General features: G+C 39.6%; 1 protein-coding gene across 27 annotated transcripts in view; it reads left to right on the top strand.

The window, feature by feature from the left end:
- ZNF438 (zinc finger protein 438) overlaps positions 1 to 16729 on the top strand; it is a 150241-nt gene that overhangs the window by 59659 nt on the left and 73853 nt on the right. For 19 of the 27 annotated variants that reach the window (XM_064479478.1, XM_064479476.1, XM_064479475.1 and 16 more), the window contains one exon: positions 10274 to 10350. The exons of 3 other annotated variants lie outside the window; for them this stretch is intronic. The gene's annotated coding sequence lies outside the window, so the exon portion shown is untranslated. Of the gene's footprint in view, positions 1 to 10273; positions 10351 to 13657; positions 13862 to 16729 lie in introns of all 27 variants that reach the window. 5 more of the 27 variants (XM_064479467.1, XM_064479464.1, XM_064479460.1 and 2 more) reach the window with 1 other exon arrangement.

Here is a 16729-nt window from a genome sequence, read left to right as displayed (position 1 = left end):
GTGAACTGTATACTTACAACAGATAAATTTCATGGTGTGTAAGTTGTATCTCAATACTGTAAAAATAATGGGGGGGTTTTGACAAAAATGGGCCAGGTGGGCCAAGGGTAGGACACGCAATGCATCTCATCAAAGCTCCTTTATTTGCTTGAGGTGGGTCACAAATTTTGCTCTCCGCTCTCTAAAGAGACCTGTCAGAAGATGAGCTGTGTTTTCTAGTGTTCCCAGAGTTGGATTTTATCACTGTTTTAGGAGAAACCTAGTAATCACAATGCAGTGAAAAATACACCCCTTTAGTCATAGTGCGACACACTCGGCAGCATCCTTGGAGTAAATAACTGAAGACGCTCTTCTCCACATGTGTTTCTTCAGCCTCCCTTCCACGCAGTCTGGTGGCTGACCATTGAGGACAGTTTACTAAACACAGTTCTGTTGGGTGAATAGGGAGGAGGCAGTAAAAGGACAAAGCTAAGAATCTTGCTCTTTAGTGATATGTCTTCAGACACGTGGTTTTAGAGTGATGAATGGCTGGACTAAATTTTGGTAAAAACTGAGTAGCAGTAAGTTTAGCATCTTACTCCCTGGCGCGTACCTAGAGTGTAGTTATTCCCAGTTAGAGGTTAGATATGGGGCCGGCTGCTTTAATAACCAGCCAGGTTGGGCATAGGATTGACATCCTCTTGGGTAAGTTGGGGAGCCTGAGGAGGCAATGCATATTTAAATAGATTATCTACCTCCTACAAATATAAGTAGCCTGAAGAAATATGTGCTAATGGGTTATGATTCTTGCTGAGAAATCATGTTGGCTGTTTTCCAGTGCTTAAACCAAGGGATCATTCAGGCTCTAAAGACAGTAGAATATGGTCATAGACATTAGCTTGGAATGCTGTGCTTTTTGCTGTGAATTTTCACAAGTAATACATGCTTGTTGTAAAACATTTGTAACAATTGAATTCATATGTCAAGTATAGAATACGTAGAATAAAAAATTAAAGTCTCCTTTCATTTCTCTATTCCTTTCTTAGCTATTTCCCTATAAATGTATATTGAAATTGATTTCAGTTTTTAGCTGTTATAATGCCGCAGTAAACATACTGGCCCCAGGCACTCCTCCATTTATAAAGAGACATGAGTGTGTGCACGGACACACACCTGTGTGTGTGGGGGTGTGTGTGTGTGTGTGTGTATACGTATATGTTATCACCTTAGTAACAGCTACGACCTGGCCTGTATTTATAATTTATCTTTATACACCAGTACTTCTTTATGTTCTGTTTTAAAATCACTGTTTTAGACTACTACAAATGGTCCTAATATTGCATTTGTAATTCCAGTCTTGTTTCAATCATGAGAAATTATCTAAATAAGCATTTGTTAAATGAACTGAAGGACAAGCTGAGCACGCATCTTTTGGCTTGATTATGGATGCACCGTAGCTTATCTAGTAAGAAGAAAATGGTTGGTTTTAATTGCAATAACTTAATTAAAGTTTATTATGTTTGGGAAATTATTTTATAGTAGCTCTGGGAAAGCTGGCTTTTTTATCTGTAAGAAATAATTTTACCTTATAGTGAACTTTACAAATTATGTCTGAATAAGATCTAGGTTTAGGCTTCTGCTTCCATTTGGGTTGTAAAGGGTAGCGCCAGGACATTGTAGCTCCCCAGTAACTAAAATAAATGACAGAATTCATTGTTCCAGTGATCTGTTATTACATAATAAATTGCCACAACACTTAATGGTTTGCAAACAGCAGTTGATCTGTAGCTCATGATTCTGTGGATTGCGAATTTAGGCAGATCTCAGCTGGGTGTTTTTTCTGTTCCATGTTGCATTGACTGAGATCACTGGATGGTATTCATTTCATGGATGGATTGCTCTGGAAGGTCTGAGATAGCTTTATATACACACACACACACACACACACACACACACACACACACATATATATGGTGCCTGGGCAGAAACAGAAGACTAGGTTTACATGACCTTTCTAGCATGATAGTCTCAGGGTAGTCAGACTTCTAATATTGTGATTTGGGACTCCCTGAGAGAATTTTCCAAGAGATAGGAAGGGGAAGGTGCCAATGTCTGAAGGCCTAATGCTGGAAACTGGCACCACATCACTTCTACTGACTATGTTGATCAAAGCAGTCCCAGAGCCCTCCCAGTCTCAGTGGGATGGGACATAGGCATGGCCTCTCAGTGGAAGAGGTATCAGAGAATTCGTGACCGTCTTTAATCTACCACAGTTCACCTTCTGGCCACAACTGATTTACATTTCTTCTGTATTCAAAATATTCTCACCCCCACCTCCAAGAATTCCCAAATTCTCATCCCACTGTAGCTTTAGCCTCAAGCTTAAGGTCCAGGAGCTTGTCATTTAAATCAGGTCCAGATGTGCAGGAAGCTCCTTAGGTGTTCAGGTCAAGAGATAACTTACTTATCCAACATGTACTGGAGAGGCAGGCATAGAGTAACTGAAGTAAACATTGCCATTCACAACCGAGGAAACAAGAGGCACATGATGTTCACTGGTTCACAGTAATTTTGAAATTCTGATGTTGTCCTTTCTTTATTAGGGTCATTTCTACTCCCTGGAAATGATTACCCATGGCTCCTGACTTCACCCTGTCTATTCTGAGTCATCCATCTTTTTCTATAAGAAATGGTTCATGTTTACAGCTGGGTAGTCTTTCCAGCCTTACTTCCTGCTCATAGAAATTTGAGAGTCCACAGGCCTCTTTCCTTTTTTTCTCTCTCTGCTCCTTTCAGTCCAATCTGACATAATTCCTTTAAAAGCTCTGTGAGCTTCCTGTGTATCAAATTACAATCCGCTCTGTTAGCCACACCCACATTTGTTTTGAGATCGGCTTTTTCTACTTCAGACTGTGAGTCAAGGCATTATAAGACAATACCCATAAAGGCACACCCTCAAGATTTCTAGAGGCCTTTTATCTGGAAGAGAGAGTCTAAGAGGCACACTCTTAATATTCTTAGAACTGCACTAGATACAACTTTAAATCATTTTGTAGTTTAAACATAGTATTTTACAGCCACACTCCAGAAATTTTTACCCTGAAACTGTGCTTTACTGGCAGAGCCGTAGACTTGATCTTTAATCTGAAGCTATTTCTTACGTTTCTGTCAGGAGAGAATCAGGGATGAAAAAATGTTTCATTTATGAAAACAGCAAGTCCTGGCTCCTCTAAATTCTGCTTGAAAATGGAACAGTTCTTTTGTTAGCTCATCTTTCTCTTTGAATTCCATACCATACTTGGCTAAAAGAGACTAACACCTTCAACCTTCTGCCTGGCGATCTCCTTAGCCAAATGTATCACTTTATTAGGCACATTTTCTCTTTTATATTTTATGCAAGGAATAGTGTTGCAAATTTTCCACCACAGTGTAAGAGGGGTTTGTCATTTCTCCATCTGTTAACCTTTTCACTGATGTCATTCAAGTTTTCATCAACAGTATTCTTGCGGCCCTTCCTGTTCCTGCTCACCACCTGGTGTCACCATTTAAAGATTGTTATTACAGAGCCCCACTTCCATGTACCACATCTACTGTGGTTATCTCATTCTGTAACAAATCACCTAAAAACCGATCATCTTAAAACAGCAACCATTGTATTGTGCTTCCCAATTTGTAGGTCATTGAAAAGGGCAGGCTCAGCTGGTGGTTATTATTGTCCGTGCAGCTGAGGTTAGTTGGTGGCATTTAGCTGAAGGATGGACTGGTTTGGAGGGTCCAAGACAGCTTTACTCACATTTCTGGTACTTTGACAAAGTTCATTCAAAAGCTAATCTTAGCTGGAGCTATAAAGTAGAGTGTCTACATCTAGCTTGTTCCTGTAGTTAGACTATGATGACCATAGCTCAAAAGCCAGGAAGGAGGAAATAGGTATCTTCTGTTGTAAAATTCTTACCTATATGTGAAGTGGTGTAATGTTAGAAGTTAGATTGTGGTAAGTGAAAGGTCTATAGCTTAACCACCAGAGCAACCACTAAAGGTACAAAAAAAAAATTAAAATTAAAAAAAAATAAAACCAGGTACATCTAAGATGCCAACAGTGGAGATAAAATGAAATAGTAAAAAAAAATATTCAGTCCCAAATAAGGCAAGAAAAAAATGGGAAAAGGAAACAAAGGACAAATTGGGACAAATAAAAGTAGCAAGAGAGTTCATTCAAATTCAGTCATATAAATAGTTATATTGAGGGTAAATGGTCTAAATGCTCAAAAGGCAGAGGTCATCAGGCTAGATGAAAAACCAAGACCTACTAACTACATACTGTCCACAAGAAATTCTCTTCAAATATGAACACATTGATTAAAAGTAAAAAGATTGAAAAAGATATCCCATACAAACACTAATTATTAAGAAAACTGGACTGGCTATATTAATATAAAAATAGACTTAAGAATGGGGAATATTACTAGCTATATTGAGAGATATTTCATGAGGATAAAAGAATCAATTTATCAAAAAGACATAATGCTAAATGTCAATAATAGCTTCAAAATACTTGAAGCAAAAATTGATGGAACAGAAAGGAGAAATAGGCAAAACTACAGTTGTAGTTAGTCTCAAACATTTCTCTCTCTGAAGTTGATACATAAGTAGGCAGAGAATTAATGAATAGAAATCTGGAACAACACTGTTAACCAGTTGGACTTAACAGATGTTTATAGAATATTGCACTCAGTTATAGAAGAATACACATTACTTTCAAGGAATTTCATCATGATAAGTCATATGTTAGATCAGAAAATAACAAAAAATAAATAACTGGAACTAGTGGACTAAAGGACAGTTCAATGGGAAAATGTGCAAGCTAAAGCACAGAAAGAAAACAGAATGGAAAGAACAAAGCAGCTTGAGAGACACGGGATGGAGTCACTTCATCTAACATACATGTAATTGGAGTTCCAGGAGGAAAGTGAGCAAAAGCAGTATTTGAAGATAGTGACCAGAGATTGTCCAAACTGATGAAAGATAGCAATCCACAAATTCAAGAAGCCCAAGAAACTTAATATAAAGAAAACTACACCGAGGTACAACTTGTGAGACTTGTGAAAACCAGCTATAAAGAGAAAAATCTTTTAAAAATGGAAGGAAATAAACCACACTACCTTCAAAGGAGCAACAATAAGACTGATGGCTGACTTTCCTATAGACATTATTAAAATCAGAACACAAAGGAATGACACCTTTAAATTTTAAGTCCAGAAAGGAAAAATACTGCCAAGTTGAAACCCTATACCCAGCAAAAATATTTTTTTAATGAAGGCAAAAATAAAGATGTTTTTAGACAAAAGGTGGGAGACTTTATCACAAGTAGACCCATAGTACAATAATACTAAAGAAGTTATTCAGTCTGAAGAAAAATGATCCCAAATGAACCACAGAACCTCAGGAAAAAATGAAGAACATAGGTAAGCATAAATATGTGAGTAAGTGTAAAAGATTTCAGACTATTAAAGGCAATAATATTGATTTTTGTGGGGCTTTAAATGTGTATAGAAATAGAATATTTGAAAACAGTGGAACAAAGGGCCTATAGGTGTAAATGGAGTTAAACTGATATTTTTGTCTTGCTCAGGAAGTGGCAAAAGTCAGTTGTAATCAAGGACGTATTTATAAGCTCTAAGATAATTGCTAAAAATGTTACAAACTTGTTTAAACAAAAAGTTCACAAGAGAGAAAATGCAATAATAAAATACTGATTAATCAAAAAAGGAATAAATGAAGAAAAAAGAGCAGATGGAATGAATAGAAAATTTATAACAGAAAGGTATCCTTAAATATCAGTAATTAAATTACATGTAAGTAGGCTTTTTCCTCCAGTTAAAAACCAGAATTTTGAGACTAGATTTTTTTTTTAAAAAAATACAACTATATATAGTTTGCATAAGACACATATAGAAGGATATGGAAAGAAAAGGAAAGGTACCATTATACAAATACTAATTAAAAGAGATCTTACATATTAATATCAGACAAAGTAGACTTTAAGGCAAGAAGAATTATGAGAGATAAAGGGGACATTTTATAATAATAAAGGGTCAATTCAATAGGAAGACAGAACAGTTCTAAATTTATATGTCCCTAACAACATAACTTTAAAATATGTAAAGCTAAAATTGACAGGACGAAAAGGAAAAATAGACAAATCACAGTTGGAGAACTTAACAACCTTCTTTAAACCACTAATACATAACAAGCAGATTTTCAACAATCATTAAGGTGATAGAATATTTAAACAGTGCTATTAACCAACTTGACCTATTGCTATTTATAGAACATTTTTCCCAACAACTGCAGAATGCACATTCTTTTCAAGCGTGCATGGAACTTTTACCAAAATAGAACATGTGCTAAGCCAAAAAGCAAATCTCAACAAATTTTAAAGGATTTATATCATATACTGTATGTTCCATAGTGGAATTAACCTAGAAATATATAACAGAAAGATTTGAAAAATCCTCAATATGTGTGGGAAATAAGCAGCATGCTTTTAAATAATCTGTGGGTCAAAGAAGTACTCTCAACCACAATCAGAAAATATATTGAAGTGAATCAGTATCCAAACTAGTGAGACACCAAGTAGTGCCTAGAGAGAATTGTATAGCTTTACATGCATGTGTTTAAAAGGTAAGGTTAAAGCCAATTATCTAATCTTCCATCTCAGAAAGCTAGAAAAAGAAGTGTAAATTAAATTCAAATAAACTGGAAGGAGCAAAATCATTAAGAAAGAAGACATAAAATAGAGAAAATTAGTAAAGTCAAAGTTGTTTCTCTGAAAATATTAATAAAATTGGTAAAATCCTACTAAGAAAAGAAAAGAAGCTCATACCAACAATATGGTATAAAAAGGAAACATTACTAAAATCTAAGAGATAATAAAGGATAAGGAAAGACTGAACAACTTTATATCAATCCATTTGGCAGTTTGTACAAAATGGACAAATTCTTTACCAAAATGACACACAAGAAAGTAAAAATTGTGAATAGTCCTTTATCTTTTAACGGCATTGAACCCATAATTAGAAATCTTCTCATCTCGAACAGTATTCTTCAGCTGAATTAGGCTCAGTATTAGGTCTTTGATCGAAAACTTCACTGTATGTGACTAGATCTATGTTTATCTCCCCTTCCATATAATTTCTTTCAGATTGATTTCCATTTATTTACTTTTCATCCCCCTTTTTTTTTTTTTTTTTTTTGAGTTTGAGGGGACCAATTAATTATATCACATTTTCCCTTCTACTAACTGTTCCATCCGAACAGGGTAGATCTCTGACTTCTTGGAAAGAAGAGTGTAATGAGAGTAGGATTTCCCCCGGGATGATAAGTGACATAACACCATTCATTCATTCATTCATTCTCTCTCTCTCTGCTGTATCTGTTTGATGGCAGAGGGCACACGACTGGCCACATATGTCACTGGTTTCTCACCCCCTTTTGTCCAAACCCACACACATTCTCCTCTCATCCACATAGTAAACTCAAAAGGGCAATTTGGATCAACCCAGTTTAAATGGTTAGGACGCCTAGAGTCAGATCTTTTACCCAATTTCCCCACAAATGAAGTTGACGTTTTTATTCCAATCTGAGCTATGGCTGCTTCTCCAAGGGTTCTTCCTCAGTTGTGTCAGCGTCAGTCTTGAAACTGTCCTCTGCACCACGGGTGTCCCCACACCACGTGACTGTTAGATCTGTTTCTCCTAATTCATGTTTTTGGGTTTCTCATACACAGAACTCGTCATTCTTTAACTTGTTCAGAGTCATTTGAAGATCTCAAATACTGAAAGCCCCTCTGTTTTCTTTCCTTTCTCCTCTTCTCTGGCAAGTTTTTTTCTCTCACACTCTTAAATTCAGAGTTTTTTATTCATACACTGTCTTTCCACCTCTCCTTCCTTCCCTGTTCCCCTCTCTGTCACAATATGTGGTCCTGCCATTGACCTTAACTCCCCAACTTTATACCCTTACACAAAATAATTTTTATTTATATACATCACCCACCATCTCTTCCATTTCTAACCATGAAGTTTCTCCCTGCATGGTTCACTCTGCTAGGCTTCTTGTTCCCATCTTCTCTTGATTTTGCCCCATTATTGATCTCTCTTCCTTCCTGTGTATCCCTTTTACTGGCATTAAACACGAAAAAAAAAAAACATAACAACAACAACAAATCTTGTTGAAGATTCAGCTTCTCTTTCAAATCATGCCTCTTAGAAGAATAAAATTTGCTAGTTAATTCCATTTCTCCTCTTTGTTTAATCTCTCCATTACTAGAAGTTCTGTTCTCTTCTGTTCTCTTCTGTAATTTCTTTCTTAGGCCACCAGTGGCTGTTAAGCTAGTCTTAGTCGTCCTTCTGCCCTGAAAAGGCAGGACAGGGTGCTCACTCCTCTGTCTCTTTTTCCTTGACCTCATTGGTGGGCATCCGTTTTTTGTGGAAAGCTCCCTCCTCAGATAAATAAACCTTTTAGGAGACAAGCATACTGTTCTGTTGACTTGCTGTCATGAGACCACACAGATGATTTTGGAGTGGTGCCTCCTTTAGGAAATGAGTTTAGGGTTTTTACTGAGTATAGGCTGGGCTTTCAAGTCCTAGGGTAAGATGTCAGAAGTGGGGTGAGGCTTCGGATTGGTTGATTTCTTCAAGTAGTGGTCGATGGAGACAACGCGTGGAGGCCCAGGACTCTGCGTTTGTGACTCTGTCACTAAATGGTGGTGACTGTGCCTGTGTTCAGTCTCGCATAACTGATTGGGTGGTTATTCTGGTTCTCATTTTCAAGCACATCTTCAGCGTGTTTTTGACTTTTTAGTTCCATTGCGATTGCCCTGGTTTCTTCTTACCTTGACTGCTGCAGTAACAAAACAGGTCTCACTGCCTTTTGAATTCTTCCCATAGTAACTCCAAAGCCAGAGCCATCTTTCTAGAACACAAATCGAATGAGTTTTCTACTAAAAACCCTTGATGGCTCTTTTTGTGTGGAAAATAAAACCCTATATACTGCATGTAGTATTCGGCCCTCTTAGTGTGACCTCAGCCCTGCATTCCAGTCCTGGTCTATCTGTTGATCTGTCCTCCCTCAGCCTCCCTGCCTCGCCTCCTCCCAACCTCCCCACCCTGCTCATCTCTTTTCTTCCCCCAGCCTGTGCTCTCCCTCTGTTATGGAAGTGTATTGACTCTGAGCTCACCCTCTACATTGTGTCCCCTATGCCTAAAATAAAAGTAATTTTTGTTTCTTCTTGGAATGTTATTTGCTTCCAAACCATACCTTTATCTGATTGTTAAAAAGTCCTATCTCTTTTAAAACCATATTTGCAGGCTGTTACTTTGCTAGGACTTCAGAGGGAAATATTACAGACCGGGTGACTTAAACAACAGAAGCCTGTTGGCTCAGTCTTGGAAACCAGGCATCCAAGAGCAGGGTATCTGCAGGTTTGATTTCTTCTGAGGCTTCTCTCCTTAGCTTGCAGGTGTCCTCCTTCTTGCTGTGTCTCCCGGTGGTCTTTCCCCCACGTACACACATCCCTGGTATGTCGCCGTGTGACCTGACTTCCTCTTCCTATAGGGACAGCAGTCAGATTGGATAAGGGTCTGCCCTGAAGGCCTCATTTTAACTTCCTCGCCTCTTAAAGAGCCTTATCTCCAAATACAGCCTGAGGTGCTAGGGGACAAGGGCTTTAACATCTGAATTTGGGGGCGTTGGAAGTCACAGTTCAGGCCATAGCACAGCCTTCAGGCTTTGCCCCTGTAGGATGGCCCCGCCCCCAGGCCCCACAGCGCTCCTTCCAGCTTGCAGCTCTGGTTGTGTCGGTCTTGATATGGGTCTGTCCGTGTGTGTCTGCCTCCTCTGGCGGCTGGTGGGTTTCCTGAGGGCACGAACTCTCTTTACTCAGCTTCATCTCTCCTTGCTCTCTGTGACATGGTACTGAATAGGCTCAATTGTTGGTGAAATTTTAAATAATTCAGTGTTAATCAGGCTTAAAGATCTAATAATATATTTTCTAGAACTTTTAGGAGATTGACATAAAAATATATGAAGGGAATGTATTAGATCTCCTGTTTTAGAAGTCGAGCATCCCTTGAGATTTTTATCTTAGGTTCTTAAATTATACATAATATAACTAATGTCAGTTTTATAGAACTAAATATAACTCTTTTATGGTCTGTAAGGTGTAATCATCTAATTGGCTTCTGTAAGCTGCTTACAGTTCTTTCAGTTTCATTACTTCCATTCCACTTGTTTTCAGATAAGATGAATGCCATGTCTCAACCAACACTGAAAATTTGAAGTTCAGAAGACATTTACTCAGTCAAGTCACTTCACGTAAGTCTGCTCACATCTGTCAAAGCACCAGCTTATGACTGATTTCAAATGTAAAGAACTGTCAGGGGGGTGTATAGGTCAGTGGTAGAGCACGTGCTTAGCATGATTGAGGACCTGGGTTCCATCCCTGGTACCTCCATTAAAAATGAATAAATAAGTAAACCTAATTACCTCTCCCCCCTCCCCTCAAAAAAATCCATACTTGGTAGGGACTTTTTACAAAATAAATAAATAAAAATAAATTGTAAAGAATTAAGTCCACAACCTTTGATGCTGTCTCAACACTCAGATTTCTCAGAATATCTCATAGTCAGTCACCATGTGTATCAAATCACTAGTCCTGGAAAATAGTGGAAAGATAATTACTTACTAAATTTCATGTGCTTATTAAAATGTGTTTAAATTCATGGTATTATTTTTTAAATGAGACTAGCACCTCAAAATCATCGTTTATTTTGTATCAAGTCTGGGTATCAAGTCCCAACTATGTGCCAAACCTAATGTTTCTAAAATGGTTTTTCACTGTAGCAAGTATTTTGTTTTTCAGTGTTTTAAAGTCTTTATACAGCTTTTCTAAATGAATCACATGTTCTTGGTCATTAAAGGGAAATATTTAGTAACTAGCCATCACTTGAACCTTTAACATTTAACTATTAATTCAAAAACCTAGCTTGGAGAGATCATCTTAACCAACTGCAACTATTATAATTACCTCCTAATGGTCTTCTGTTTTCGTTCTCTGTTCTTCCGTCCTGTCCTTTGTTGCCAGGCAGATCTGCATATAGATCCACTCCAGAAATTTGAAAACCCTTTAGTGGCTCCCTACTCACTGCCGGATAGAATCCACACCTTTGTCTGGCATTCAGAGCCCTCTACCAAGCTCCTAAAAATATCCCCCACTTTAACTTTAGCACCAGCTGGACTCCTCTGCCCTGTTCTGAATTCTCATTGTTGTTCACGCCTCTGCATCTTGACTTGCACTTATTTTCTTGGTGTTTCTCTGTGCTGTTCTCTTTTCCTCCCTTACTGGTTTCTCTGCCTGTTGAAGTCTTGTGCAAACCCTCAGGGCTCAGCTCAGGTCCAGACTCCTCTGTGAAGCCTTCCCTGATCACTCCAGCTGGAAGCACGAACTCTCCCTCTCCCTGCTGACCTCATCCCGTATTTTGTCTTTATCGCTATTTCAGCACATTTTACCACACAGCTTTAGTATTTATGCCTGTCCTGTCTCCCACCCTGGGTTGTAAGGACTAGAACATTAAACCTCTCGTCTAACTTATTTTTGTCTCACACAGTGTTCCACAGAGCCTTTAACAGTGCTCAGTAAATATTTGTTTAACAAATTAAGAATGTGCCTGGATTTTTCTCCCGTCATCCCCTCCAGCTTTCATCCTTACAGACACATATGGTCCGTACTCATGGCAACCGTTCATTGTTGTTATGCGCGCCTGGCCGACCGCCACGCTGCCGTCTTATCCCAGGAAGATACTGACCATAGTATAATTAACAAGATAGTTCCCAACCTCAGAAGTAAACTGTATTCCAGGATTTCATGTCTAATTCTGCTGTTTGGAATGCAGAAAGCATTTTTCCACAAAAACAGTGTTATAAATAGTGGCTACGTTTCTCAGCCAGCCCTCCCAATGCTGTTTAACTCATAAATACCAGTGCTGCTTTAACCACAGGCAGCCCCGACGTGGAACGCTGTTTCATAGAGAACTTCTGGCTCCTTACGTGGGAGCACATCTCCCGTGCTCCAGAAGCAGAGCAGTGACTCTCTGGGCACCTTGAGCAGAAGGAGGGTCTGGGCTGGGGCTCTGGCAGTGGCTGCACATTTTGGATATTCTCACACTAGCAGCTTTTTGGTTTTTAGTATTTGCATAAGAGGCATTTCCCTGTAGGTCACTGGTACCCTCGTGCCTTCTAAATTGAGGGCAAGGGAACCCTTGCTCTTCCATCCTCCCCACAGTAGAGTAGGATGATAAATGGGGCTTCAGCTGTCCTATTGCACGGGTGGGTCATTTTGAAGTCAGGTATCAGCAGATTAGGATCTATTTCATTACTTCCCCCTTTTAGTTACTTTACAAACTTATGGAAATTGAATACATAAATATGGAAAAGACTTCTGTCTATAGGAAAAACACATTTATAGGCATCAGCCCTATATTTGACATCTCATCAGTTTGTGTGGACAAGTGATTATCATTTCTACATGGGCATAGTGATGCTTCCCACGAAACGCACACCTGTGTGTATGAGCAGCCCTGGAGGCTGACGGTTTATGTTGTCAGGCTGTAAAAAAAACACTCCATAAAGTTAAGAGAATTTAATTTGTTCAGTCATCATAAGCTTGGAGCACACGAGTGAGCGTCAACTTTGTGTTTAACACAGCCATAGATGTTGGGGGCTGGAAACCGGAACCAAAGATAATAGGAAAAGTTTGCTTTTCCTCCAGGAGCCTGAATGTGGGGAGTGAAGTATGAAGGGAACATTCCCAGTGCAAACAACATGATATTAAATGCCATAAAATACTTCACAAAAGTAACAAATGTCCTTAGGATTATCAGAATGGCAATACCACTGATTCACCACGGTCGTAAAGACAGTGGTGAGGTTTCAGTTGGTCTTAGAGCAATGATGAAGATTTAAGTAAAGAGTTAGGAGAGGAAATGGTGTTCCAGGTTGGAGCAACTACATGAATAGAAGACTAGACAAACAAACAAACAAACAAACAAACAAACAAACAAAACCGCTAGAAGAGAAGGTCTGGCTTTTGTTGGTGAAATAATAGGAGAGAAAATGTTGCCCGTGGTTCGACCCTGGCCGTGAGGGGAATCATCACAGATATTTTTAAAAATGCAAGTCCCTGGACCTTACCCCAGAACTAATAAATAGAATTTCTGGGGCATGAGACGGAAGCCTGTTTATATTTTAAAGCTCCTCTTGTGGTTGAGAACCACTGAATTAGAAGGACGGGTGAGTTTAGGAGAGCCACGAACGCCTTTCTGGGGAGTCGGGCCTCTGGCCCTCAAGCAGTGGGAACTGCAGGGGATCCTGAGACGGGTGACATTGGTGTTTGCCAAGATAAATGACTCGTCAACTACATGTGAATGGAAAGGAAATAAGAAACAGCTTGAATTGGAGCAGGGGTGGTGGGAAAAAGAGAGGTTCACATTTTCAAGTGTGCTTAAATGTGTGGGAGGTGGTGACGTCAGCCTTGACCGCGGCATGATTTGTTTTATAAACTGATGATACTACTTCACCCTCATTAATTTGATCTCTTTTCCTTACAACCTGGCAACTTAAACAGTCATTTCCGCCAGTTTGCATTTAATGGAAGGAGACCATTGTCTACCCACGTACACGTCTAACTGCTAATAGGAAGTGAAGTGATGCAGATGAGAAATGGGACCTTTCGCCTGATCATAACGCATTGAATCCCCACCCTCGTATGCACTAACACAGCCCCGCTTCTGCGGGACTGTGCCAAGAGCCGGAGTCACGCAGATGAGAGGTACTGGCACATAATTCTCCAGCGTTAAGTTGATACTTGAAGAAGTAGTCTAAATTATGCAGTGCATTTTAACCTTTTCAGCATCAAATTGATCATTACTTCCTTTTTGTGGTAGCAGACCCCTGACAACAGCAGCTGTTCTTACTCTGAGTTTATGCTTCTCTCTTGCCTCACCTCCTACTCGGGCCCATCCCCTGCTGGTGCTGGCCCACGAGCACCCTGCCCCCGACCCAGTGAGCCCCAGACAGGGGGTCAGAGGTGTCAGAGTTTAAGTTCTCCTGTGGCACTGAGAAGCCAGATGGCCCCGAGACGCACACTCCTGGCCGTTGTGGGACATGACGGCTGCTGGGTGTCCACATTCAGAAGTCCCGAACCATTGTCACGGCCGGACACATTTCATATCTCTTTGATGTGTTTTACATAATTTATGGCAGCAATGGGCCATATTTATTAGATGGCAAAGAATAAGTTCAAGGTGTGATGTTTTGATGTGACCTGTCCCCTTTAAAAAGACTCATCCTAGACTTTTTTTCTTTTCTTTTTTAAAAATGTATTTTATTTTTTTTAATGGAGGCACTGGGGATTGACCCCAGGAGGTTGGGCCTGCTAAGGATGCACTCTACCACTGAGCTATACCCTCCACCCTCATCCTGGATTTTTTGAAAAGAACCACTCTCTTGGCTGTTCTGTAATAGTACAACGTGACAACAATTTCTGCTTTGGTCTTCCCTGCCTGTGACAGTGAACTTGTTGTGTTAGCAGTATCGCCACATCCCTTGAATTACTTTTTTATAACTACTTTGGTTTTCAGTAATCATCCCAGTGTTTAACAGAGAATGGGTGGTCTGCTTAGATCTGAGGGATACGGCAGGAGAAAGGGAAGAAGGGAGCTGTCGTTCGCTGTGTGCCCTCTCCACATCGTGTACTTTACACGTCTTTCATGATTTTAAGTCTACTTTACAAAGGAGGAACTGGGGATTTAGTGAGGTTTAAAAGTCCTATCTGATGGCAGAAGTCTAGTCAGCGATAGAACTTGGTTTTGATCCCAGGTCTGGTTATCTAACTATTTAAACAGCCTGGTCCTCCAGGTCTGTGTGACTTTTACTCGTTGGGAAGATCAGTGAACTTGGAATTGGGGGCAGGGGCAGGTTTGCTTGTAAGCCTTACCTCTCTCGCTGACAGCTGTGAACAACTCGTTGAATGCTCTCAGCTTCAGTTTCCTCATCTGTCATATGGGGGTAAAGCCTGCTTTCCTGACCACTTAGGATTGTTGGGAGATAATAAGCTAGTGAATTTCAGTGTGATTTTACAGGTATGAAAACCCATGGACAATTGAGAGATTTTTAATTCCAGTAAAAAACAAACCAAAAACCCAAAACACTATATGAGATGACTTGGACAGATTTTGTGCTATTTCGCTTCTTAACATTGCTGTGCAAACTTTCCAAAGTAATGTTTGCCAGTTTGCCATGGTGCTAAGTCCCCGACACCATGGAGTGCCAAACAGCATCTCTGAATTTAATATCTCAGTGTAGCAGAGAGAGTCCTGGCAATGCTTCAGGTGTCTCCTTTCACTTCCCAGAAGCAGTCATTAGTTTCTATACCATAGCAAACAGGTCTGCGCTCTGCTAGATACTGAAGACATGTTCGTAGCCAGCGGAGGACTCAGAAGAATCTAAGGCTGCTAAGTAGTGGTAGACTTACTGAACTGGAGTTAATGTGAACATTCTCAGAACAATTCTTTATACTTTTGAAGTTTTTAATAAGCCTGAGTAATAAAGTCACATTTTGCAAAACTGCTTTCACAAACAGTGTTCAGGTTTCCGGGCAAATTTTACAGGTTACAGGACAGTGAATACTGAAAGACAACTCTGAGCTATTGTGATCCACTTACACTTCTTTCAAGTGTACATAGAAGAGATAAGAAATGAAGGGAATTCATTAAGTTTAAGGATAGTGCTGTGAATGAAGTGGCAGTGAGCCTAAGAAGTACCAAGGTCATGTCCTAGGCTTACCCAAAACCTTTACCCCAGTAAAGCCCTAAGTCTCTCATACATCAGACTGATGCCTTAGGAAGACCAGCTGACATGGCAGAAGAATAGTATTGGTATGCCATTACAGTGGAATACTACCCAGCCATAAAAAAGATTAAATAATGCCATTTGCAGCAACATGGATGGACCTAGGGATTATCATACTAAGTGAAGTAAGTCAGACAAAGAAAAATACCCTATGATATCACTTATATGTGGAATATTTTTTAAATGATGCAAATGAATTTATTTATAAAACAACAGATTGACAGATATAGAAGACTTATAGTTACCAGGGGGGAAAGGGGATGGGGAGGGATAAATTGGGAGTTAGAGATTTGTAGATGCAACCTGCTATATATAAAATAGCTAAATAACAAGATCATACTGTATAGTACAAGGAACTATATTTAATACCTTGTAATGGGCTATAATGAAAAGTATACACACACACACACACACACACACACACACACACACACACACACACACACACACGTATAATTGAATCACTATGCTGTACACCAGAAATTAACACATTACAAATCGACTATACTTCAATAAAAAAAAAAATAGTATTAGACTTCAGATATGGAGCCAGAAGGGTGCACCTGTTCAATCTTGGATTCGTGAGTGTGTAGGACTCTTCCGCATCTGCCAGGCTCAGTACATCCCAGGAGGGTCCCCTCATTCTGACGTGCTGACTCCCCTGACTTCTAGTGCCAGCACTGTGCCTGCTTCTAGATCTGTGGATGGAGGACTCCAGGGAGAGCCTGGCCAAGTGGGGTGAAGGGGAAAGGAGACAGAGAGAGCAAAGAAAATCTACACGCCATAG

Source organism: Camelus dromedarius, chromosome 26 (genome assembly GCF_036321535.1).
Source record: "Camelus dromedarius isolate mCamDro1 chromosome 26, mCamDro1.pat, whole genome shotgun sequence".
Taxonomy (NCBI): domain Eukaryota; kingdom Metazoa; phylum Chordata; class Mammalia; order Artiodactyla; family Camelidae; genus Camelus; species Camelus dromedarius.
Note: the sequence above shows the minus strand (reverse complement) of the source record. Positions and strands in the feature narration are given on the sequence as shown.